The 24,884-nt window shown below is 41.2% G+C and overlaps 1 protein-coding gene and 1 long non-coding RNA gene across 11 annotated transcripts in view; one reads left to right on the plus strand and one right to left on the minus strand.

Moving 5' to 3' along the window:
- Window positions 1-24,884, plus strand: part of SLC8A1 (solute carrier family 8 member A1) — a 409,948-nt gene that overhangs the window by 203,711 nt on the left and 181,353 nt on the right. The window lies entirely within an intron of this gene.
- On the minus strand, window positions 3,151-5,637 carry LOC137205251 (uncharacterized). Its single transcript, XR_010934072.1, has 2 exons — window positions 5,424-5,637; window positions 3,151-3,345 (listed from the first exon to the last, which is right to left on the minus strand). It is a non-coding gene; the product is annotated as an uncharacterized lncRNA (long non-coding RNA).

Here is a 24,884-nt window from a genome sequence, read left to right on the forward strand (position 1 = left end):
TTTAGACAACCAGTAAGGCTGAGGTCAAAAGACACCAAACTTTTTTTGAAGCTAATGTAAAAATCTCTTAAGACCTTCAGCTGGCTCTTACATAGCATGACATTGTGTGAATATGTGCCTGCTGGGCTGTATTTTGACACCAGCATATGACTAAATCCAACTGCTGGGACTTTGGCAGCGAGCTATCATAGAAAATACATCCTACTGAGAGGAAGGAGACTAAGGAGATAGTCTTTATGGTTTGTGAACTTGGGGAGGTCTCTTAGCCTCTCTGGGATTCAGATTGTTCAATTTTAAAATGATGAAGTTGGAGAAGACAGCTCTAAGTTTTCCTCCAGTGCAAATATTCTGTGGTTCTGTGACAGAGAACTCTGGAGTCCAAGCCCTAAGTCAGGGCTGCTGCTACAGACCCAGATACTACAGATCCCTGGCTGCTTGGCCTACATCCTTGGCCACTGACCTCATCTCACGCACTGCTCTTTCTCTCTTATTTGGCCTCTCACTCTGTACTCAGATCTTAACGGTGCCCCTTGGCCTCCTTTATCTTGTACTTTCTTTCCTCATTCCCCAGTTATGTCCTGCCTCTTGCTTATGTTCTGTGAAATCTGCCATGTCCCATTGGGTTAGCCCAACTCTTATTCGGTCCTGGTTACCCTTGGCCTGCACTAGAACCATGCTGCCTGGGACCATGACATCTAGAGTTGGTAATGAGGGTGAGTTGAGTCTGTTCCAACTCCCTACAGCTGAAAGAAAAGGAGAACTTTAATATCTAGCTGCCTTGTAATTGCTTAAAAAATATTAGTGCTGATGTATGATATGAACTTGAAAACGTTATGCTAAGTGAAACAAGCCAGCCACAAAAGACCACATATTGTATGATTCCATGTATATGAAATATCCAGAATAGGCCATTATGTAGAGACTGAAAGTAGGTTAGTGATTGTCAGGGGCTGGAGGAAGGGGAAAATAGGAGTGACTTGTAATTGGTACAAGGTTTCTTCTTTAGGTGATTAAAATATTCTGGAATTAGAGAGTGATGATGGTTGCACAACCTTGCAAATATACTAAAAGCCACTGAATTATATACTTCAGTAGGGTGGATTTTATGGTATGTAAATTGCATCTCAAAAAATATTTGTTTACTAAGTAACACATTCAGGTAATCATTTATTTACACAGTATGAATTGCTTAGACATTTGGGAATATTTCAATAACCGATTTCATGGAGAGGGTTGGGACCACGTAGGTACAGCCAAAAACACAGGTGCTTTTTATCTGTGTGCTCCCAGAGCCGGAAGTCCTCCCTAGGGAGGAGTTTCCCTTGATCACTGCAGAGAACAGCAGGAACAGATATCTGCAGACTTTATTCCTGTGTTGTTGAAAATGTAGTGCTTGTCATTAAAACACATTAAAAACACACCTTGACTAAGAAGGTAAATAGGGAAGAAGTGAGATTTTTGCCTGAAGCACTACCACTTTGGTATCTGTTCCCTCAAAAGCTAAACTGAGCTTTTAAAAAAATGAAAAATCAACAATAACAAAAGCAAGTTGGATTTCACAATCAGAGGGGTTTTTTCCCTCCAAAATAGTGATTCAACTTGATATTTCACCACGTTTAGGAGGAGTTTTAGGTTGAATAAACATCATCTCAATATCTCCAGTTAGCTTTGGAGTCCAACTGTCCACAGGACCCAGTGCCCTAAATATTTGGAGAAATATATTTTCCTATCCAATTCCCCAGGCAGGTTTATACCACATCAACTTGCCTGCTGAGAGCCTGTCCTATTTTTAAAGGCCTCCAGGGAAGATGCATCTTCAAAGAGATGGGATGACAGAGCTTTGCCCTGTGTAGCATTCCCAGCGGAGCTAATCAGCCAGGTGCCTGATCTCCACGGCATCTACCTGGTTCCCTCCTCCCCAGCAGGACTGAACCGCTATCGGAAATTATCGGAAATAATTGTGAACCCAGCACACCTTTGGGGGTTTGTTTTTATTCCGTTTTGATTTTTTTTTTTCCAGCAGAGCAATTCCTTCTGCTTCCTGAGTGAAGTTCAGCACTAAAATATTAGCCATGATTCCCAGAAGTCCTGGTGGCTCAGAGCCTTATAGCATCACTTCCCAGATTCTTCCTATTTGCTGCTCAGCAGGAATGATCCAGGTTCCCTCAAACCAAGGAGTCACTGGTTACTTTCCATCACATGTGGCATCAAAAGTATTTTGATGTGACTCTTCCACCCTACCCTCTCTGTGTCTCCATGGCAGGTCTGACAGATGTCTAGCTTAGTCTTGTCACTTTGCAGAAGAAGAAACCAGGTGAGGTCTAGACTTGTCCAGGGTGATCCAGGAAGGTAGTGATTGATGGAGAATCCAGACATTGAGGCTCCAGTTAGGTGATTGCATACAATGGCCATGCTGCCATATTGTTAGGGTCCTATCATTCCACTTAGATTCTTGCTCCTTTCACCACAGGAAGAATTATTAATGATGAATAATTATTAAAAATTATTGTTACTACAGCAAATCATGAAGCAGTTTCTACTACTCAGAAACCAGCAAAAGGCAGATGCCCACAAAAGAACAACACCATACTTTAGTAGTTCATCTTATGGGACCCAAATGGGTTTCTTAGGCTTGAGAAAAGAAACTCTCTTGAATAGTGTTGAATAGTGCTTGTTTAATTGGTATTATTTCTTTTACTGAATCTCTTATTGTTTTTGGTTTTGGTTTAATGACCCAGGACTGACTACTGTCTTTAGAGTTGGTTGCTTAGGACGTTACATGATCACAACCCAGCCTGCAGTACAAACTGTCCATTTTCCCTTCTGGATGGTTCCAGAGCCTTTGCTGTTATCCCATGCCACTGAAAGGCACAAGCTCAATAGAACGTGGGCCGATACTCCTAAATTGACATTTGTAGATTTGTTTCCTTTATGTGAACAAAGTGTGTTACTAATCAGACACCTCTGGTAACCAGGGGTCTTGGCTTCCCATGCAAAGAAATCTGACCAGAGACTGTACCCCTCTAGGCAATTTCTAATATTAAAACCAACAAGGGAGTATTATTAAAGGGGTTTTGGTTTTCTCTGGTTGAATTATTTGTGTCATGATTGTTTCAATTTATGGACTAAATGAGCCTTTACTACAGTAAATGTGGGAACTGTCTTTATTTTAAAAAAAATCAGAGATTTGTCTTCTGACTCATCACAATATTTCTTCAGCATAGTTTGGTGGAAAGTATTAGCTTCCCCATTCTCTGGATAGGAAAATTGGATCCAAAATGTTGTTTCACATAGCCAACTAGCCATGGAGCCTGGCTTCGACTTCAGATCTGCTGATTTCCACTTCTGTTCAGGAAAGGACATTGAGGCTTAAATTAAGAAACCGTATTCTGAAAGGAAAGGTTTGCCATTATTTGGGCAAAGGCTTATTATAGACTTTGGCAATGGGACTGAGTGTCACACTTTCCTTTGGCAACTGTGGGTATTCCAGTCCAATCGGTATATATTTCCAAGAACTTTCCCCGTGGGCCTATTTTTGGCTTCCATTTGCACAATGTTAAGGGATAATAACATCTACCAAGTTGATGTCTAAAAGTTTGCACAGAAATGTTCCATGCTACACACTCCCTTCTCCTCCATTCTTCTTCTTACATGTCCTCAAATGCCCTTGCACCTCTGGATTCTCCTGCCACAGACTTATTATTCCACTTCACACTCATACTCTTCTCTATTCCTGCCTCCGTATCAGAATATAATCTAAACGCCTTCAATTGTGACCTTGTTATGTGAGCCCAAATGCTGACAATATTCATCTTCACTCTACCATCGGGCACCAGGAATGCTACCCTACAGCTGTCCTTCTCATCTCCTCCACCCCAGGAATGTGGACTCTCCCTGGCTTCCCTCTTACTTGGGTTCCCCAAGCTTATCTGCTTGCTGGCTTGCCATCCTGTTTATGCGTGGTCAGATGTCAGATGCATTTGTGTAGAAGTATGAGCATCTCAGAATAGACAGGGCCTTGGAAATGCATTCATACTCACAAAACTTGGAGGGGAAAAGACGCAGCTGCTTAAGAGTGTACGTTAAGGTGAGCCAAGCTACAAAGTGCACCATTCTGCTTGAATTCATTTACAGAGTTACATGTCCACACACTCTTTTCTGTCATTTTCTAATATGAGGGTTCATATAATGCCAAAAAAGCAGTACAAACTTCCTATTTAAAAAAACTGTTATTTATTATTGTAAAAACCTCATTTTCTTAGAAATCTGTACTCCATCTGAATTATTCTGAAAGGTAAGCTCGCTTTCTTCCCCTGTCATGCACCTGGTAAATATATCCATGGAAATTCATTATGTCAGTGAAGTAGTTAGATGTTTATCTTTGGAATGTGCAAGGATCATTTCCACTAGGTGAGGTCAGAAGGGTAAATTGTTTTAGTCACCAGGGAATGTGAGGACATTGGCAGTACATTCATTTATCTAACACATTTTCTTGAGCACTTACTATGTGCCAAATGCTCATCACATGCTCTGATGTTAGTGATACTTTTTCCCCTGAACAGTGTACACCCAGCTCTGTAATTTGATCCCTATTTCAATTCTTAATTTACATGTCTGTCTCTTTCCTTAGACCAGTGATTCTCAACAAGGGGCGGTTTTGACCCCCAGGGGACATTTAGCAATGCCGGGAGACATCTTTATTGCCACAACTGGGGAGGTGCTACTGATATTTAGTGGATAGAGGCCAGGGATGCTGATAGACGTAATTCACAAGACAGCCCTACCACAACCAAAAATGATCAGCCCAAAATGTGACTAAGAAAGGGTTAAGAAACCCTGCCCCAGATTACATGCCTGGAGGGCAGGGACTAGGTCCTGATCATCTTTGTATGTCCACTGCGGGCATATGTAGAAGGGCCTCACCAAGTGGTGGCAGTGATGATAAGGTTGACATTTCAGGAATGCAAGGATGAATAGAACAAAGCCCCTTTCTTCGAGCCTTGCTACTCCTATGTGATTCTGGACCAGCAGAGTTGCAGCCACCTAGGAAGTTGTTAGAAAGGCAGAATCTCAAGCCCCACTCCAGATCTACTGAAGCAGAATCTGCATTTCTTTTTTGGCATTGGCCAAGGCTTTTTATTTTATTTATTTTATTTTTTCTTAACATCTTTATTGGAGTATAATTGCTTTACAATGGTGTGTTAGTTTCTGCTGTATAACAAAGTGAATCAGCTATACATATCCACATAGCCCCATATCTCCTCTCCCTCTTGTGTCTCCCTCCCACCCACCCTCTCCCTAACAAAACCCTCAGGTGATTCACACACACATGAAAGTTGAAAAGTACTGACCCCAAGATCTTTAGAGTTAAATGGGTGGAGCGGTTAGGCTGACGATGCCCCAAAGCAACGGTCCAAGTTTACCTGGCAGCGAGAGCACAGCAGCACCGCCTGGACTCATCTCTGGAGCACACAGTCTAGGCGGGCAGGGCTGTAGCCTAGAAAACAGCTGGAGTTGGGGACCCCAGAACCGTAGCTGGTAACCCAGGCGAAACCACGCAGAACACACGGACTAGAAGGCAGTGGTGGTGATGAACCAGCAGACACTGTAGCATGAGCGGCAGCGGCGGCGGCTGGGTCAAGGAAAGGGGTGGGACAAGACTCTGGGCAGTCCACATGGAAGAGGAAGGCTGCCAGGCGGCGCCAAGGGGGCTGACAGTGGGAAAGGACAGGCCACGTGCCAAACCCGGGGGAGGCCAAGGCTCTGAGACTGCAGGGGCGAGAGGCAGCAGCCCAGGCTGGCTACAGGCTGTCATTCCATTGTCTGGGTGGCTGGAGTTCATTAGGGGAATCGAGTTACTCATAATCTTTCTACAATAGCTCATAGTCCTTCCAGGACTTGATAATGTGGTAATTAACATGGGGATTCCAGGAATGCCTTGGATTTGAGTTCTGTCTGTAGCAGGCTGATATGTCTGGAATCTGGATATTGAAAGTTGCTCTTCCAACATCCTCCTTATTTCCTTCACAAAGGATCAAGCGGACTAAAAATCAGAGCAAAGGGGCAAATAGGAACTAGAGGAAGGAAACCTCTGAGGGGTCCGTGTCCCGGCGGCCCTTCTGTATTTGCCTGTGGTCAAAATGCTACCATGGTGTTTAAACACGTGGCATTATCCAAGTTTATGAGCACTGTTAAAGGCCTTTGTTTCATGTGTTTGTTCAAAAGCTACCAGAACGCTTTTTAAGGAGCTGTAGACTTAACCAAGCTGTCTTGGTAAACGACATCTTGTTGTCCCAGGTTCCTGTGACTTCTAACCATGACCTGGAACATTTCACTTGCTCTGGGAATGAGCGAGAGGTGTCCACTGCCCAGATTTGGCTGGGTGAAGAGCCACGTCCCTTAGTAGAGGAACCGGTCTTCCTCTCTCTTCCCCAGATTAGCTTCAGCAATTGTCTGTGTCTCATACTTAGCTCAGACTTGAACAACAGGAGGTCTGGAAAACCCAGAATCCCCCATCCTGTTATCAGAAGGACAGGTTGCTTAATCTTCGGGGAACCCACCAATGCTTCCTCTGAGTATGTTTTTATAGCAAATGGTACTTCTGAATTGTGTCCCTAATTTGGTTTCAGATTATGAGTAGGCCTGGACATCAAGTCCTTGCCATCTGTGCTTTTCTTTTCCTCCGGTACTTCAGGAGCACACGGGAGTGCAAGCAACCAGACTTCTAGAGGTCCCCCAAACTCGAGACGGTCCAAGAAAAGCAAAGTGAGTTAGTGCAGCGTCTTGTCCTTGCCATGGGTTACGCTTGCCACAACTCCCTGTACTCTGTCCATGTATCCATTTTGGAGTGAAGGTACCAGTGGGTACCTAGACAGTATCTCCTCCTTCCACTCTCCACCCCCCCCAACCCCCAGTGTTGACCCCAGGAGACCTTGGGCCACTGATTAGACTTAGAATGTGATGCGTATGTTTGCAGTTAAGCAGGAAATCATACTTGAAGTAAAATTTCCTCCTCTTTGGGAAAGATTCTTTCCTGCTCTTGAGAGGATGGGGGAACCTGGAATAGTATAAAGTTTTTAAACTGAAGGAACATAGCATCATAGGGTCAGCTGAGAATTATACTTCTGGAAACAGTCACTTGTCCGAAATAAATCCGATTCTGGCAGAGTGTAGACACAGTATACAGAGTCAATTCATTTTGTTAGTGTTTACAGTCCGCAAGAGAGGGAGAACGTGAAAATGCCATATTGGTTTTTTTGCCTATTTTAGATGTTGAGATCTCCTTGGACCCCAGAGCTAGGCACGCAAGTGCTTTTCAGATCCTGTGGCCCACGGTCAGAATTTTATGGATAAGGAAACAGACTCCGAAGGGCAGAGTAGCCTAAATTTGAGTGTTGGATTCATATTTATGTTCTACCAGTAGCTTGGCCACCAACTAACTTTATGGCCTTGGGCAAGTTACATCGACTCCTCCAGCCTTAGTTTCTTGAACTCTAAGAAGGGGTTTAGAGGGTTGTTCTAAATCTTAAAGGAAATAATACATATAAAGCACTTAGCCGAATTATCAAAACGTAGCATCCAGTGAACAAAAATTGTTATCGCTGTTTTTGTTTTTGTTATTGTGGAGCTAGTTGGTACAAGAGGCAGGATGGAAAGCTAGACTCTCTTGACTCCCCACCAGATGAAATTCCTTAACCTCCTTCCCCCGCTCTGTTCCTACAAGATTGTAGGGCCCAATCACACTTTCCTGTTTCTCTTCACCTGGAAAAATTCCTGTCCCCAGAAAAGATGATTAAATATTGATTCTTCCTGAATAGGAACTGAGTTGCCTTAACCTACCCGTGTAAGACACGTGTTGGTTACTCCTTCCTAGTTCTTGGGTCTACTTGTTGGGCTCCGACAAAACTCAAAGCTCAGGGGCCTGCAGCTCGGAGCTTGTGTCTGAGGTTTGAACCGCAGAGAATTCCTGGGCTCACAGGGGCACAGTGGGACTCGGAAGGATTCTGGTCTATTATACACATCTTGTTCCAGTTTTATTCTGAGGAGCTGAAGCAATGCTTCATCATGACTCAGCCAAGGAAATAAATAGGAAATGTACAACGTCTTCTCTGTGGGATAGAACATTCTAGATTTCATGCACTCAGCTTTCTAAAGAAGTGGGACATAAAGGCTTTGGAATCATCCAGAGCTGGCTGGGAATCCTGGCTCCACGGTTTACTAGTTGTGTGACCTTCTGTTAGCTATGTGACCTCTCCAAGCCTGTTTTCTCATGTGTAAAATGGATGTAATACCAATAGCGACTTCATAGGATTGCTCGGGGGATAAAATGAGGTAGTACCTAATGCATGCCTGGTATGTATTAGAGGGACTTAAGTGACCTAGATCTTATTGAGAGGCTAATTGGTGCATGGGAAATTAAAAACCACACTTGTTTTCCTCGTTTGTCACCAAAGCAAGTAGAAGGTATGACGCCTTTCCCCTTTGGAGGTATTGGTGCTATGCAGTCACTTCCTTTCCCGAGGGCCAGGACTGCGATGGGGGTATCTACGTGCGCATGGGGTGCAGGGGTTCAGGAAGGCTCAGGGATGCTCACAGGGAGATTCTTCCGGGGATTTTGCCATTACTCTGTCACCACTGCCCTAGACTGATTAGTATGAACAAAGGACTACTCCTTGGCAAGTTACTCAGTTTATTTTTCTCATGAGCATTGAATATGGCCCAGGGCTTACACTTCCACCCAACTGCATTTCCATTGGGAGGATGTTTGGGCAGAGGCACATGGGAAGCTCTTTCAGGTGCAGTAGAGAGTGATGGAATTGAAGGTGAGGGAGGATGCGGGCAAGAAGCCGATTCCCCAATCCCCTGGATCATCACCGTCGTGAGTCCAAATGTTTCCAGACCGTTTCTGCAGCGCCCGTTCCTGAGAAGTGAGCCAGCAATTTGTAACTTTCCTACATCTCCCTTCCCTTCTCCCATCTTCAGAACAGGCTTGACAGATGTTCCAGGGCTCTTGAATTCGAGATGAACCGTCCAAGCAGGGAATGAGTTTATCTACAGTTTCTATTAGAGAATGAGGGAAAGAGAGAGGAAGAAAGGAGGAGAGCCTGACTGCTGACAGTGCAATCTTGTGGCTTAAAGTGTCTTTAATAGGTTTTCCCCACTCTGTGGAGAGCAGGCAAATCACTTAGGCAATCAACTCCTTTCCTGGATAATGAGTATGGACGTCTTTCCCAGGATCCTGATGGCAGAAGATGTAGAAACAAATTGTGACACAGAGCCACAGAAACCTTAGCTGGTAGGGGCAGCACAACAATCTCACTTGGTTTTGATGCCCAGAGAGGTGGGTCGTGCAATGCCCTCCAGCCTTGAATCCTGGTCACTTGGTGAGAGATGCCTCCAGTAATTATCATGCTGGAGAATTAAGAGTCTGGAACTTTGTTTTTTCTTACTCTTTGAGTAGCTTACACCTCTGCCCCCAGTGGATCCAGATACATTGCCACCCTCCTTATTCCCTATATGTGGCCGGGGGTGGGGAGTGCAGGAGGGATGAAGTCCAGGGCAGAGTATGGACCGACTAGTTGCTGTAGACATATAAATCGTTCATTCTGAATGTTCTGGAAAAACATTTCTAAATTCTAAATAAACAGTCATTTATTTGATTTCACCATCAATAATAGTACTCTGCAATTATATTTAACATTCATATAAGCTTTTATGGTTTTCAGCATGCTTTCCTGTGCCCTTTCTCACATCATCCTTACAATAGTGCTCTAGAGTATGTAATTTACTACCACTTTACGAGCTACACGTTGACCACAATGTTGAAACCTTAGCCTTTTAAATTCTTTCAAAATAGAGGAAATGTGGTAGGACTTATCTGGAACTCATCTAAAAAGATTAAACTCATTCATCACCTTGTGGGACAGCAAAAGTTGGTGAATATTGTCTATGTATGTTTTTCCCCTAAAATTACCACCTCCACTATTCCCCATTTCTCATCCCCCCCAAAAAAATGCCTTAGTAAATTGTTCTGTTTAATAAAAACAGCAGATTTCATTCATAAATCCCTTTTTTAGCATAAAGCTGCTAAAAACACAGTATACCCTGTTTTCCTATCCTATAACCTAATCCATTTATGGGAAGAAAATGGCCAAGAAATCAGTATGATTCCCAGTAGGAGGCAGGTGGAAGCGATTTGCAGGACAAAGTAGCCAATTTGTGTTTGATGTGTGTGCCCCATTTCTATGACCCACACACTAATTAGCCACAGTAAACAGAGACACTAGGGTTTTTTAGAATAGGTATTTCCTAATTCTCTTAGTCTGTATGAAACTCACACTTAAGCCATGCATCTTTCTCTTAGTTTGTGGACAGAATTCTTCAGTTTACCATATTAAAATAGTAGCCCCTCCTCTTGGAAGGACCCACTGCAGATGAGTCAGTAAAGGTTCACTCATTCCCTGGAATTGTCCGTCTCCTAATGCTAAGATCACTACCCTTCCAATAATGCACTTTAGGGTTTCTGAGTTCATATTTACAGATGTTAAACAGCTGGATGAAAAATCCAGTCTGCATTTTTTTCCCCAAGCTTCCAAATGATGGGCATCACATTGAGTCTTTAGAGTCAACATTAAATTAAATATGATTAATTTAATATAATCATATTTAATTAAATATGATTAAATATTTGATTTACACAATGTGGAGACAACACACTGATTTTGTCTCAGGATGTATTTTATTTATTTTTGGCTGCATTGGGCCTTTGTTGCTGCGTGCAGGCTTCCTCTAGTTGTGGCGAGCGGGGGCTACTCTCTGTTGCGGTGCGGGGGCTTCTCATTGCGGTGGCTTCTCTTGTTGTGGAGCATGGGCTCGAGGCGTGTGGGCTTCAGTAGTTGTGGCTTGCAGGCTCTAGAGTGCAGGCCCAGTAGTTGTGGTGCACGGGCTTAGTTGCTCTGCGGCATGGGGGATCTTTCTGGACCAGGGGTCAAGCCCGTGTCCCCTGCATTGGCAGGCGGATTCTTAACCACTGCACCACCAGGGAAGCCCATCAGGTTGTACTGACACAAAAATATACGTATTTTTAACTTCTTTCAGAAAACTAGATAGAGTTAGGGGAGATGGGTCATCATCCCATTTTGTTACAAGGTAAGCAGTGGTCACTCCAGGTAGAATTTTATACCTGAAAAAGATATTGGAACATTTTAGCACTTTTTTGTTTCAGATGTAGAACCCAGATTCTTAGAGACTGAGTCACACGATAAGAAAGCGGCATCTCTAGGACCACTAAGCAACTTCTTCAAACATCTGAGAATCTCCCAATAAACGATTATTGAGCATATATTGACATATCATGCAGTTAATGGGTCTGAACCTGGAAACTCGGGCATGGGTAGGGTACAATGCCTGCCCTCAAGCAACTCACTTTCTATCTCTCTGTCTTTTGACATAGTTCCTAGTGATAAGACCAGAAAAATACCACAAGTACCAGGTGTCTTCACTTCAACAAGACTTTGATGAAAAGCTTTCATTATAGTCCTGTGAGCAAGACAGAAATATGAGATCAGAGTTGCATAAATAGCTCATAAAAAGGTAGTAACGGGCTTCCCTGGTGGCGCAGTGGTTGAGAGTCCGCCTGCCGATGCAGGGGACACGGTTTGTGTCCCGGTCCGGGAAGATCCCACATGCCGCGGAGCTGCTGGGCCCGTGAGCCATGGCCGCTGAGCCTGCGCGTCCGGAGCCTGTGCTCCGCAGCGGGAGAGGCCACAACAGTGAGAGGCCCGCGTACCGCAAAAAAAAAAAAAAAAAAAAAGGTAGTAACTTACATACAGCACTATTGTAAGGATGATGTGAGCAAGGGCACAAGAAAGCGTGCTGCAAACCATAAAAACTTACATGAATGCATAATAGTCGCTGGATTATGCAACTAATAAGTAACAACCACCAAAGTGTGGTGCTCAGTGCCAGCTTGGTCAAAGGGAGCCTCTAGTTGAGTGGTACAGAATAGTCCTTGGATCAGTCTGACACTTCGTCAACTATTTGGGTGAAAATACAGGATAATTAATGAACCTGATGATGACATAAAGGAAGGAGCAAAGGCACTATGTGACAGTTTCAGTATCAACAAACAGTTCTCAAAGGATGTAAAATGAGTCAAAAACAAAATAAGGACAATTAATAGGAATAAATATAAAACACTGCCTGGAGCTCACCAGCTTGACAACAAATACAATTAATTAAAATGACTTAGCTGTTTTGTTTTTCTTTTTCCATTGAATACTTTCAACAGAGTTTTGTCTTTAATTTTGTTTTATTTGGTAAAAAGAGAAAGAAAAAGGAATCCAAAGTAGAATTTAGGAAATTGTACTATGAAGGCATATTAAGGGGTGGATTTATTACAAATGAAAAAAAATGAAAATTTTGGCTTTAAATGACTTCAGTTTTGTCCAGTTCTCCGTGACTTACCTTATTCCTTAAAAGTATTCTGTAGAGAGGCAAATCTTCACTTTTTCTGCTTGCCTTAAAGCGGCAGTTTGAGTTTTGTACATTAGATAACAAATCTTTTATATTCAGTATTTTGTTTCAACACATTTGCGGGAGAAATGATGGATGTTTAAGTACATAGTAGCTACTCCTGATACTGACCAGGGTTCTTGGCCTTCCCCAATCAATAGAAATTGACTAGAGCCCAGACAAGAAATTCAAGCAAGTGTTTGTTTATTGGGGCCCCTGCACTGCAAAAGGGAGCAAAAGCAAGTAACAGGTTCCCTTGCTTGCTCCCCAAGGGGGCAGTGAGCGTGTTGCTTATATAGGGTGAGTGTAGGGGTGTATCCAGTGGTCGGGCCAGAGCTTAGATGGCTTAGGTGTTCTGCCCACCCCTTTGTGGTGGTGTGTGCAGGAGGCATGCGCAGTACCCAGCTTTTGCTCCTGACACCCAGTTTTTGCTGCCGACTCTTCAGATGTGGCAGTCGGGTTTTTTTGGGTGTTTTTGTATCCTTTGGTCCAGAATTTGCCCCCGCTGCGCATGCCCGCAGTCAGTTATTTTTAGTCCCATGTAGTTTCTTTGTATTTTGTTGCTGGAGGAGAGGTGTGTCCAGATGCGAGCACTGCAGCCCTACAGCAAAGGGTCCCAAGTCCCAGCCTGTCTCACTCCTAGTGTGTCTCTTCATTAGCATGCATTTACGTATAGAAAACACATAATTTGGCATTCAGTTGCAATTTTAAATGTCCACTTACCAAAAGTCCCTTAGTTAATGGAGAGTTTGAAGAGATCATCTGCTAGTTTATCCCACCCATATAGTTAACGGCAGAAAATAGGAAAATGTTTCAAAAAGTCATAGAAGGTAGCAAAATCTTGTTTTACCTGGAAGTTGAATAGATCTCCTAAATGAGGCGTAACACCCTCTTGAAAAAGAAATCAGTTTACTGCTATTGCTTGGCTGGCATCTTCACTCTGTCGCGTTAAACAACTAAAAGTTCTTAGGAGTTGAGCCGCAGCATCTGCATATTTTAGGTGGCTCTCAACAAGGAGATGTCACTCGTAGAAATTTGGGGACCTCGTCATTCTTGGGCTGTCCTAGTTAAGAAAAAAATACCTGAAGCACTTTCTAGCCTGAGAATCACTTTTAATATTCTTCACCTGCCACCAAGGGAGTACTAATGTACAATGCAAATCAGATCTGACTAAATGGATTAAGGAAAGTGGATTGAGGCTTGTTCCTCATTTCTTTGCAAAACTGAGTAAATTATTAGGTTATCTTGCCAAAGCCCAAGAGCGGTGACACGTTTTCTAGCAGTAAGGGCAACTCTCAGCTTTCAAGATGGCGCTTGGATGCCGGGACTGTCTTGCAGTCTCCACCACCCACAGCCTCCTTTCCTCAGGCACACCCTCACTCTTCCCCTCCCCTCCTTCTCCTGCTGTCAGGAGTGAGCTGTTAGAGAAGCAGGAAAGAGGAACGTTGCCCTAGAGCCTTAAGATAGCTGTGTCTCTAGATGTAGTATATTCCAAAAGTCGGTTGTTCGTGGAGGGATTAAGGGTAAAGTTCTTGTGTTCATAGGAGCTTATTAAATTGAATTTAACGTACAGGATTAATCATCTTTGATCACATTCTCACTATAGAGGATTTACCAAAATTCCTTGTCAATAATGTCATGACTGACAGGCCTTTCTTGCACCCCATTTCCATCCTGTGATCGAAATCTGATGGACTCTTATCCTGCCTTTGGTCATTCATCACATAGAAGAATTTCATAGCCTAACACTAAATCAATAAAATGATTATCAGGACAAAGAATTTTCTCATTTCTTTAGTCATATTTATAGACAGCTATTTTTGGAAAGATACGTGAATCCTTTTAGAATGACTGCATTAAACACCAACTCGTCACAAATTCCATTATGATTTTTCTGTTGAGTGTATTCCTTTTCAGTTCATTCCTTGTTAAGTAATTTTGTTATCTTTATGAATTCACTGTAGTCATCATTTTTCTTGGAAATACTGTGTGTCTAAAGAAATTTGGGGAAGGTCTGGACTTAGTAGTCTGGCATTCCTTCTGTTTTTTTTTCCTCAGTGGGAGTCATCTCTTCAGAATGGTAGATTTGCTACATACAGAGTATATGTACATGTGAATTTAGGCTATATAAAATTAGATTCTTTCATTACATCCTTTCATTATTAGTAAACAAAAATATGACCATTAAGCATTATACCTTTTCACTGGTTGCTTTTAGGGCAGGGTTGGGAATGGGAATTAAATTACATTTAATTTTATTTTAATAACCCAAGAAATATATCTTTTCTTTGCCATTTAAAACATAAAATTAAAATTATTCAGAAGTTTAAAAAAAGTAAAAGATGAAAGTCCACTTTAAACCTCTGCTTACAAATAAGACATAATTGCTGATTGGTTTGGACAGAAACTTCTAGACCTTTTCTAGGCACGCATTTGCATATGTAGATATACATAAATAGTGCTATTTAATTAGAACTGTATTTGTAATTATGCAACTTGCTTCTTCTCTTAACTTAAAAATATTTCCTGGATATTTTATCAGTAAATTTAGGTCCACCTCATTTTTAAAAATTCTTCCTTGGATTCAAACCATAGCTTGGCCTCTTAATATCTCTATGGCCTCCCGTAAGCTACTTTACCTCATCTTTAAGGCTTGAAGATTGCTGTTGTTATGAAAATTAACTGAGTAATTGTGTGAAAATGCTTAGAACAATTTCTAGCAGATAGCAAGCAATATATGTCAGGAAGAAGAAAATCCCATACCGATGGACATTTAAGTTGTTTCTAGGTTTGTTTTTTTTTAACCAAAATGCTACATTAAGAATTTTTATGCACTTGCAAAAAAATCTGTAAAATAAGCTCTTTGAGGTAAAATTGCTGGATTAAAGGGAATGCACAAATAATCTTCTTGTATAAATAATCTCCTTGTTAATTTTGACCATAAAGATATCTCCTTGCAGTTTGAGGTGTAAGCAGCAGATTCTAGTTGATTTCCCACTTGCCCTTCAGCACTTTATTGAAAATATTAAATAGATTGTCATGGATTCTGTTGATCCCCACACTTTATATACACAAAGCTTACTAAACCTGCCCCATAAACCTTCATATAATAATTGAAATGCCTTGAGCTCTGTACCAGTTAACACTGTTTCTAAAGTAACATCTGGATACTTTATTTTACAACTTGATTAAATGACATCAAGATTTTGACCTTTTTTATGACAAAAAATTATATAAATGAATATACCATAGATAAGTCTGTAGAACATACTCCATCTGTATGGCTCTGGATAGCAGTGGAATAGCCACCCAGAAATTGTACCTAGTTGAGAACTTCTCAATTGCCTTGAAGAAACCAGAGAGAAGCTAGGTCAAAAGCTTAATAGAATTGCTTTCTCTGCCTTTCACTTAGCATCAATACAGTGATTTTTCTTGAACTTACGAAGCCCAATAATGCTAGATATTAAAAAGATTCTGATATTATGGGAAGCATGAAGTGTTTAAATTTCACCTGGAGGACATGCTCCTATTGAGAAAAATATGATTTTAAAATATGAATGATTGAAACTCTCACCGATTTGTGTAAGACTCAAAAACTCCAAGTTTAAAGTTTATTTAATTGGACACAATAACATCAGTACAACTTTATTTAAAATTCAATACGGCTATCAGGTTTGTTTTTTTTTCAGAGACTCCATTTAGTCACCATTTTAAAAAATTCCTTGATACAGCAGATATTTGTTTAGTTCCTACTGCGTGTTACATATATGTTCCCTGCCTTTGTGAGGCTCTCACAAAGGCAGGGAACTGTGAGGCTGGTAGGAATCACAGAAATAAGAAAGGAGACAAACCAAAGTGTAAATGCAGATTGTGAAAAAAAAAATGTAAAAATGAAAGGGTTCAATAAAAGACTGAAAGGGGGTACCTGATTTAGATTAGGTGGTCAGGCAAATTCTTTGCTAAGGAAGTAGTGTTTGGATAGAGACCTGAAGTACAAAGTAAGATTTAGAAAAAGGAATTCAAGACAGAAGAAACAGCATGTGCAAAGATCTTGAGGCAGGAAAAAAAAATGTGATCTAGTCAAAGAAGGGAAAGAAGGCACTGAACAAACCGAGGGGGGAAGTAACCCAGGATAAAGGTGGACAAGTCCACAGGCCCTCCTCTAACATGATCTGTGGTCTCTCAAAGTCAGTTGAAGATGAATTTCTAAATGCCTATTCTCTCTGCCTTTCCTGAAAGTCCACTAGATGGATGAAGGAATAGACGCTCTTCTTACTGAGTTTGGAAAGATAATAGACAGGATAACAGAACATTCTTTTATCCCCTGTTGGCACTATCCAAGGTCTAAAATCCCCAGGTTCAGCCCTTTCCTCAGAATGACTTAACAAAAGACAAGTCGAAAAGTACAGTGGTATGTTGAGAAGGGAACTGTTATTTTCTGAAGTCGGTTTACAGAAGGCTTCCAAGATTCTGTTGATTTAAAAGATCACAATCACTCCTCTGGGTGTATTTCTCTCTATTAGGTCTTGAATCCACACCATATTATATCCTGAGATGAGTTTTCCTGGGATAGATTTGTCCTCATGATGGATAATCATGTAAATCGTGACAAGTGACAAGGGATATCTCCAAAGGGCGGGGTGGGGGGGGGGTCTCTGGAAGCAGCTATTCCACAGCAGCATGGCCCCAAATCCAGCTCAGATACTGGAGAAGAAGCCCAAAGCCCCACATGGGATTCCTTGTCTGTTTAGCAGTTTTATTGCCAAATCTTCCAAAAAGGCTATCACGTTATGAGGCGGGGAAATAAAAACGAGAGAAAGGACAGATCAATAGTCTGATTGTCAGCAGTAAGCACTTGGAGACTCCTCTCGTATGTGTTAACATCATAGGTAGAAAAGTTTTGGAAAAAAAAAAACTATTTTCTTTTGTCACTGCCCCGATGAGGACACAAATGTCCTAGAAAGAAAAAACCCTGTATGTTGATCTCATCGCTTAATTTTTCCTCCTTCTTTTCTTGCTTTCCTTCCACGGTATCACATGTAAAAACTCTTTATATAGTTTATATTTAACTCACCACGTACATGTAAAGACTAAAAATAAAATAATTACACGGCTAAGTATGTGGTACTACAAGTTAATGTGATATTAGATCTCTGACGTGTGTTGCATGTACAAGTGTTTTTTTGTTTGTTTTAACATTTTTATTGGAGTATAACTGCTTTACAATGGTGTGTTAGTTTCTGCTGTATAACAAAGTGAATCAGCTATACATATACGGATATCCCCATACCATCTCCCTTTTGCGTCTCCCTCCCACCCCTCTAGGTGGACGCAAAGCACCAAGCTGTGCTATGCAGCTGCTTCCCACTAGCTAGCTATTTTACATTTGGTAGTATATATTAGTCCATTCCACTCTCTCACTTCGTCCCGCCTTACCCTTCGCCCTCCCCGTGTCCTCAAGTCCATTCTCTACATCTGCGTCTTTATTCCTGTACAGGTGTTTTTAATGATTTGTAACTTACAAGAATTTCAAAGTGATCTGGTGGGTGCTGAAAGAGACAAAGGTGATTTTCCAATAATCGCTGTGCTGTTGTGACTGAGTTTGACATCAACCTCCCAGTAGAAGTTGAGAGTGAATCCATTTTAGCTTGTTTTACGAAAATATGATAAAAACTTTACATTAACTGAAAAATCCAGTGGGTCAAATACATTAATAAAAATAACAAAGGGCTTTTTGAGGGACATGGGAAGTTGTTCTTTATTTGAGGTCATGTGGTCCTTTCAGAGACGTTAGAGGCAGTGGGGCTCTGGAGTGACAGGAGAGAGAGTAACCACGAGGACTTTTCAAAATGCAAAGCCCCATTATGCCATTGATAGACGTCTCCCCCACTTGCCTGTTTCTTTGAGAAAAAATACCCCAGTGGCTCATTTCCAAATGGGGGTGGGTCAGGTTGTGACAGTGGAGCCCTGGGTTTTATCAAGAGACTCCTAGTGTGAGATCCAGGTAACTTCTAGAATTTCAGCAGCAAAACATCCCCCCCACTGATAATATGCAGACTTTGTTTTCATTTTTTAGATTTTGTTGAATGGAGTAAGGAACTCAGATGTAAAGTCATGGAATCATAAATTCTTAAAGCCACGGATTAATACTTTGGACATGTCTTCCCTTTGTTTCAGCTGTGGATTTACATTGGAGGCTGGCAAGTGTGCTTGAGAAAACACTTCTAATAATCAAGAACGCAGATGTTCAGTGGCATAAACTTTGCCTGCTGTGTGTTGCATTGAATCTTTGCGCCTAGAAAACATGCCCGTTGCTTATACATTTCTGTCATGGGCACAAACCATGGGGAAAATGTCAGAGTTGCCAGAGGAGTTGCTTAGAGTTTAACCAAGTTGCTTGAAACATTTTTGGTTTTGTTGGACTGCTTGAAAGTACCTGTGAAAAAAGAGAAAAGTAATTATTCATTATTAGATGCAATGGAATCTTTATGGTCCTTTGAATCCTGATGCCTGAAACACAAAACTTACCTACAGCAGCTATAATATTCTTTGTTTTCTGGTTTCAACAAATGCATTGTTGTTTTTTAGAGACACAACTTCCCTTTGCTGTAATTCTTTTACTTTTGAGCATCTAACAAAGACTCCTAGGACAGTTAAGCTGGATGAGAAAGCAGCAAGTTATCGCAGGAAATTCATTACTGTACATCTGGCCCTGATTCTGCCACAGTCTTTTTCTTTGAAAACTTATCAACTTGGATTTCCCATCTATAGGAGGCGATGAAATAATTGTTGTGAAAGGAACATAAGTTTAATATCTGATGTTATCTCCACACTTTGTGAGAATTGATGCTATATGTGGATTAAATAGAAGATGTAGAATTGGCCCAAACTATGCTATCTCACTTACATTCTAAACTAAGAGAAAAACACAGAAAAACTTTTGAAAAGCAGTAAGTTTTTGCCTTTTATGCTACATTCTTCATTATGTCAACAGCTATTTATTGAACTTAAAATGACACAGGTACCATCAAGGCACAGCAGTGAGGAAGATGGAGGCCTTGATTTAGTGGAGCCAACTGTCCAGCTCACAGACTTGAGACCAAATCATGGGCAAAAATTCTGTATCCTGCAAGTGTCCTTATATTTCTGCAGATTCACTATTCCAGACCTCTTATTCCTCCAATAGAACCCTTGCTCAAGACTTCTTCTAGGTCCAACTACCTACCAAAATAGGTTTGTCCTTCGCTCCACTCCTTCAAATCCTATCTGTTTACTAATCTGATTATATCTATATCTATATCTGTATCTATATATGATAATCTTTCATTTCCATGTTACCTTTCCAGGGAACCAATTGGTATCTTAAGAAGATTTTCTGAAGATAGTAGTAGCTCAGTGCCAAAGATAGACTACAAATCAGGCATTTAGGGCTCTAAAGCAAGCTGGTGAGAAAGTTGTTAGAGGCCATTTCAGACTCCCTCATCACCCCCAAATGTGAAATTATGTTTGTAACTGGAAAAGGGGAAATTTTGCTCTTTGTACTGTAACATAAACCATACTAATATATGTTCTAAATAGAAACATTATTACAAATAATTTAACATTTCTATCAGATTCTATCAAAGCAAATTATTCTTTGAAAATAAAGATTTGGTTAATCTATCTACTTTTTTATTCTTTCATAGCTTATATCCTCATATTTTCCCCAAAGGAAAAAATGCTATTATTTATGATTTTATAGCACATGTGAATGGAAAAAAAAAGAATCATTGCATTTTAGCATTAAATTTAGCTCTTAAACTATATGTTTTCATAAAATGTTTAGTTTTTTTACTTTAATTTTTTTATTTTATATTGAAGTATAGTTGATTTACAATATCGTGTTTGTTTTAGGTGTACAGCAAAGTGATTCAGTTTAACATACATACATCCATTCTTTTTCAGATTCTTTTCCCATATAGTTTGTTACAGAATATTGAGTAGAGTTCCCTGTGCTTTGCAGTAGGTCCTTGTTGATTATCTGTTTTATATATAGTAATGTGCATATGTTAATATTCTCTGGTCATTTAATAGAAACATCTTAACAGTCAAGTACTTTCTGAGCTTCTCTGAAAAAAACTCTTTGCTGGTAAACTGGCCCTCCTCAAAGAAAAGTTCTGATTTGTAGCATTTGCCTATTCCCATGATGCTAATATTTCCACCATGGATGACTGCAAGCTACTAACATGAGTTCCCTGAACATAGAGTTGGGAAGAGATATGCACACTTGATTCCCAACAGCCAGGATAAACTGGCTACAACACAACACATGGGCTATACAGGCACACCTCAGAGGTATTGTCAGTTTGGTTCCAGGCCACCGCAATAAAGCAAATGTCACAATAAAGCTAGTCACGGATTTTTTGGTTTCCCAGTGCATGTAAAAGTTATGTCTACGCTATACTGTAGTCTGTCATGTATGCAATAGCATTATGTCTAACAAGCACAATGTACACACCTTAATTAAAAAATACTTTATTGATGGGCTTCCCTGGTGGCGCAGTGAGAGTGAGAGTCCGCCTGCCGATGCAGGGGACACGGGTTCGTGCCCCGGTCCGGGAGGATCCCACATGCCGCGGAGCAGCTGGGCCCGTGAGCCATGGCCGCTGAGCCTGCGCGTCCGGAGCCTGTGCTCCGCAATGGGAGAGGCCACAACAGTGAGAGGCCCACGTACCGCAAAAAAACTTTATTGCTACAAAGAGCTAAGCATTCAGCAAGTTGTAATCTTGTCTTTTTTTGTTGGTGGAGGGTCTTACCTTCATGTGGACGGCTGCTGATGAACAGAGTGGTGGTTGCCGAAGTCTGGGTTGGCTGTGGCAATTTCATAAAAAAAGACAATGAAGTCGGCCTCATTGATTGACTCTTCCTTTCACTTGAGCACCCAGAAGCCATTGCAGGGTTATTAATTGGTCTAATTTCAACACTGTTGTGGCTCGGGGAATAGGAAGCCCTAAGGAGGGACAGAGAGATGGGGGCACAGCTGGTCATTGGAACAGTCAAAACACACAATTTCATTAATTAAGTTTGCTGTCTTATATGGGCACTGTTGATGACATCCCAAAACGGTTACAGTAGTAACATCAAAGATCGTTGATCATGGATCACCATGACAAATATAATAATGAAAAAGTTTGAAATATCGTGAGAATTACCAAAATGTGACACAGAGACAGGAAGTGAGCAAATGCTGTTAGAAAAATGGAGCTGAAGGACTTGCTCAACACTGGGTTACTACAAACCTTTAATTTGTAAAAAAAAAAAAAAAAAAAACCCCACAGTATCTGCAAAGCACAATAAAGTGAAGTGCGATAAAATGAGGATATGCCTCTGCTCACTTTAAAGTTACCCTTAGCTTGAGTATTTTAGCTGAGGTAGAGGTGGAAGTCAGGGGGCAGGAGATGGGAGGAATTTTGGCCAAGTCGTGGCCAGCAAAATCAAAAAGACCAACTCATCTCATTCTACAGAGCCTCACTGAAGCCAGAACTTCCCTGGTAGAACTTCTGCAGTTTCTCTTTTTCTTCAGAAGAACACACATTCCCTTTGAAACCCATTTTTTAAAAATCCTTATCTTTGTTTCAGATTCTTTAATGACGGATGATTAACTTTCCGAAAATGTGATTCTGTTAAACAAAAGCAAAGCAGATGAGAAGTTCATTTCGTGTGTGAGGCCCTAGGAACAGTTCTCCATGGGTGTATGTATTTGTTTTTCAGATGAAAATTCATGAGAACACTGTCATGAGTCCAGGCCCTGGGGCAGGTTTATTTGCAGATCAGACCACCTTGCCTTAAACACTGCATATGGTTTGCAGAGCGTCTGCAGGGAACAGTGTGGATAAGGATAGCAGAAGGGGAAAGCAGAAATGGTTTCTAAGCCAAAAGACCAGGAAGTGCTTTCACACAAAAATACACTTCTTTTTCTTTTCCTTGTTGCTTCAGACCACTGCCCATTAAAGTTTCATAAGCTCTTGTGTGCTCGTCTCCTTTCCTGAATCCCTGCAGGAACCATGATCAGCTTGGGGCTTGGCAGGGCCGAGCGGTATTCGTGATGAGCAAGGGCCTTCTGTTTCCATCCTTCCTCTCTGCCCTGTAGAGCTAGCCAGGAGTGAAAGAAGAAAACAGAAGTTTACTCTTTACCACTACACCATCCTGTCTTTTTAAAAAAATTATTTTGAAATATAGTTGATTTACAATATCATGTTAGTTTCAAGTGTATTCAGTTATGTATCTATTCAGTTATGTATCTATTCTTTTTCAGGTTCTTTTCCCTTATAGGTTATTACAGTAGGTCCTTGTTGGTTATCTATTTTATATATAGTAGTGTGTATGTGTTAATCCCAGCCTCCCAATTTGTCCCTCCTCTACCACCCTTTCCCCTTTGGCAACCAGAAGTTTTTTTTTTCTACATCTGTGAATCTCTTTCTGTTTTGGAAATAAGTTCATTTGTATCTCTTTTTGTTTTAGATTCCACATATAAGCGATATTATATCATATTTGTCCTTCTCTGTCTGGCTTACTTCACTTAGTATGATAATCTCTAGGTCCCTCCATGTTGCTGTAAATGGCATTATTTCATTCTTTTTTATGGCTGAGTAGTATTCCATTGTATATACCACATCTCTTTATCCATTCATCTGTCGATGGTGTTTAGGTTGTTTCCATGTCTTGGCTATTGTAAATAGTGCTGCTATGAACGTAGGGGTGCACGTGTCTTTTTGAATTATAGTTTTGTCCAGATATATGCCCAGGAGTGGGATCGCTGGATCATGTGGTAGCTCTATTCTTTTAGCTTTTTAAGGAACCTCCATACGCTATTCTGTCTTGATATAGAGGAAGAAAGTGCCTGACTTATACTCCCACGGTGAGTTCATGAAGAGCAGGTGGGGGGAGAAGAGACAAGCTTGCATGCTCCCACTTGCCAGGATGGTTCTTCATTATCAGTCCCTGCAGAGCCCCCATTCCAGTTTCCCATCCTTCAAGTCTCCATCTGTTATCCTCCCCTGTCCCTTCCTCCAGCCTTCAGGACCCCATCATCTTGCTATAGTGAGCTGGAGCTAAGACCCCCCTTGTCCTTGCCCATATGCCCCCACACACATATATTTACAATCTTTCTCGGCTTGGTTGGCTAAGAGACTCAGGAATAGAATTACCCTTTGCAGGGAACTTCTGGGCAATTACATTCCCAGCATCCCAGATACTGTTCCTCTTGAAACAATAGAGCATCCTGAATTTATATCCCTAAGTCTCTGGTTCAGGGGCGTTATGGATCACGTAAGCTTTTGTGAGTGGCTCACTCCCCTTATTTTTCTGAGAACATACATAGACTGCTGCCAACTTACAAACACGTTTTGGGAATGCAGGTGTTTTATAGACCCTGGATCACTGACATCTCAAGCAACCACTTAATTCCACACCTATAGAATTGTATTGCCCCTTAATTATTACATTCGTGTTTGTCTTTTCTAGTCAACTAGACACCACAATACTGCATGTTATACTTTACATTTGTCTCAGGGTGGTATTAATAAATATTTACTGACAGACCACCTTATCTGGAAGCTCAGTAAAGCATCACTTATTGAGCTCCAAATTACTTAAAATGCTTTTTTTAGGAAGTGTGTGGTGTGTGTATGGGGTGTGTGTGTATGTGTGTGTGTTTTGGAGGGGCTAGGGAATTGATGATCTGTTACTCCTCTGGAAGAGGGTAGACATTACTTAAGGACCCTAGGAGGTCACTTTTTTGAAGTCTGACTCCATAATGGCCTGATGGTATGATTCCATCCTGCCCACCATCACATCCACCTTCCACTTCAGTGGGTCTAAGTTGAAAGTGCAAGGAAGAATGCATGTACAGAGCTGGTTCAATCATGACTTTGGTCAGACCAATTAAACACATGTGACTTAGAAGATAACATGATCCATTGCACATGGAATCATCAGTTGCTCCAAGTTCCACATGGTAGGTCCATGGTTGTTTAGTTTCAACTGAAAGCTATTTTAAGAATGGTTCTGAATGGACACCGTTTGAACATAATTGTCCGTCTTAGCTCAGGACTCTGAAGACAGTCATAAGTGGAACAGAGACACCAGTATAAGTTGCCTAGCACAAAGCTCATTAGACTGGTACCTTAGCCCAGCTGCCTTAGAAGGTAAACCTCCCATCTTATAGACTGGTAATTAGGGGGTAGCCAAGTCTTTCCTCTTTTGGCCATCAAAGATATCCCCAAGGAGTTTATTGGTCACAAAACCCTCTTCTATAATCAATGACTGCATTTTAAAGAAAGCTCATATATTAGTTTTAACATAAGCATGTTTCCAGCATGGTTACCTCTCAA

The sequence above is a fragment of the Pseudorca crassidens genome, chromosome 14 (assembly GCF_039906515.1).
Source record: "Pseudorca crassidens isolate mPseCra1 chromosome 14, mPseCra1.hap1, whole genome shotgun sequence".
NCBI lineage: Eukaryota > Metazoa > Chordata > Mammalia > Artiodactyla > Delphinidae > Pseudorca > Pseudorca crassidens.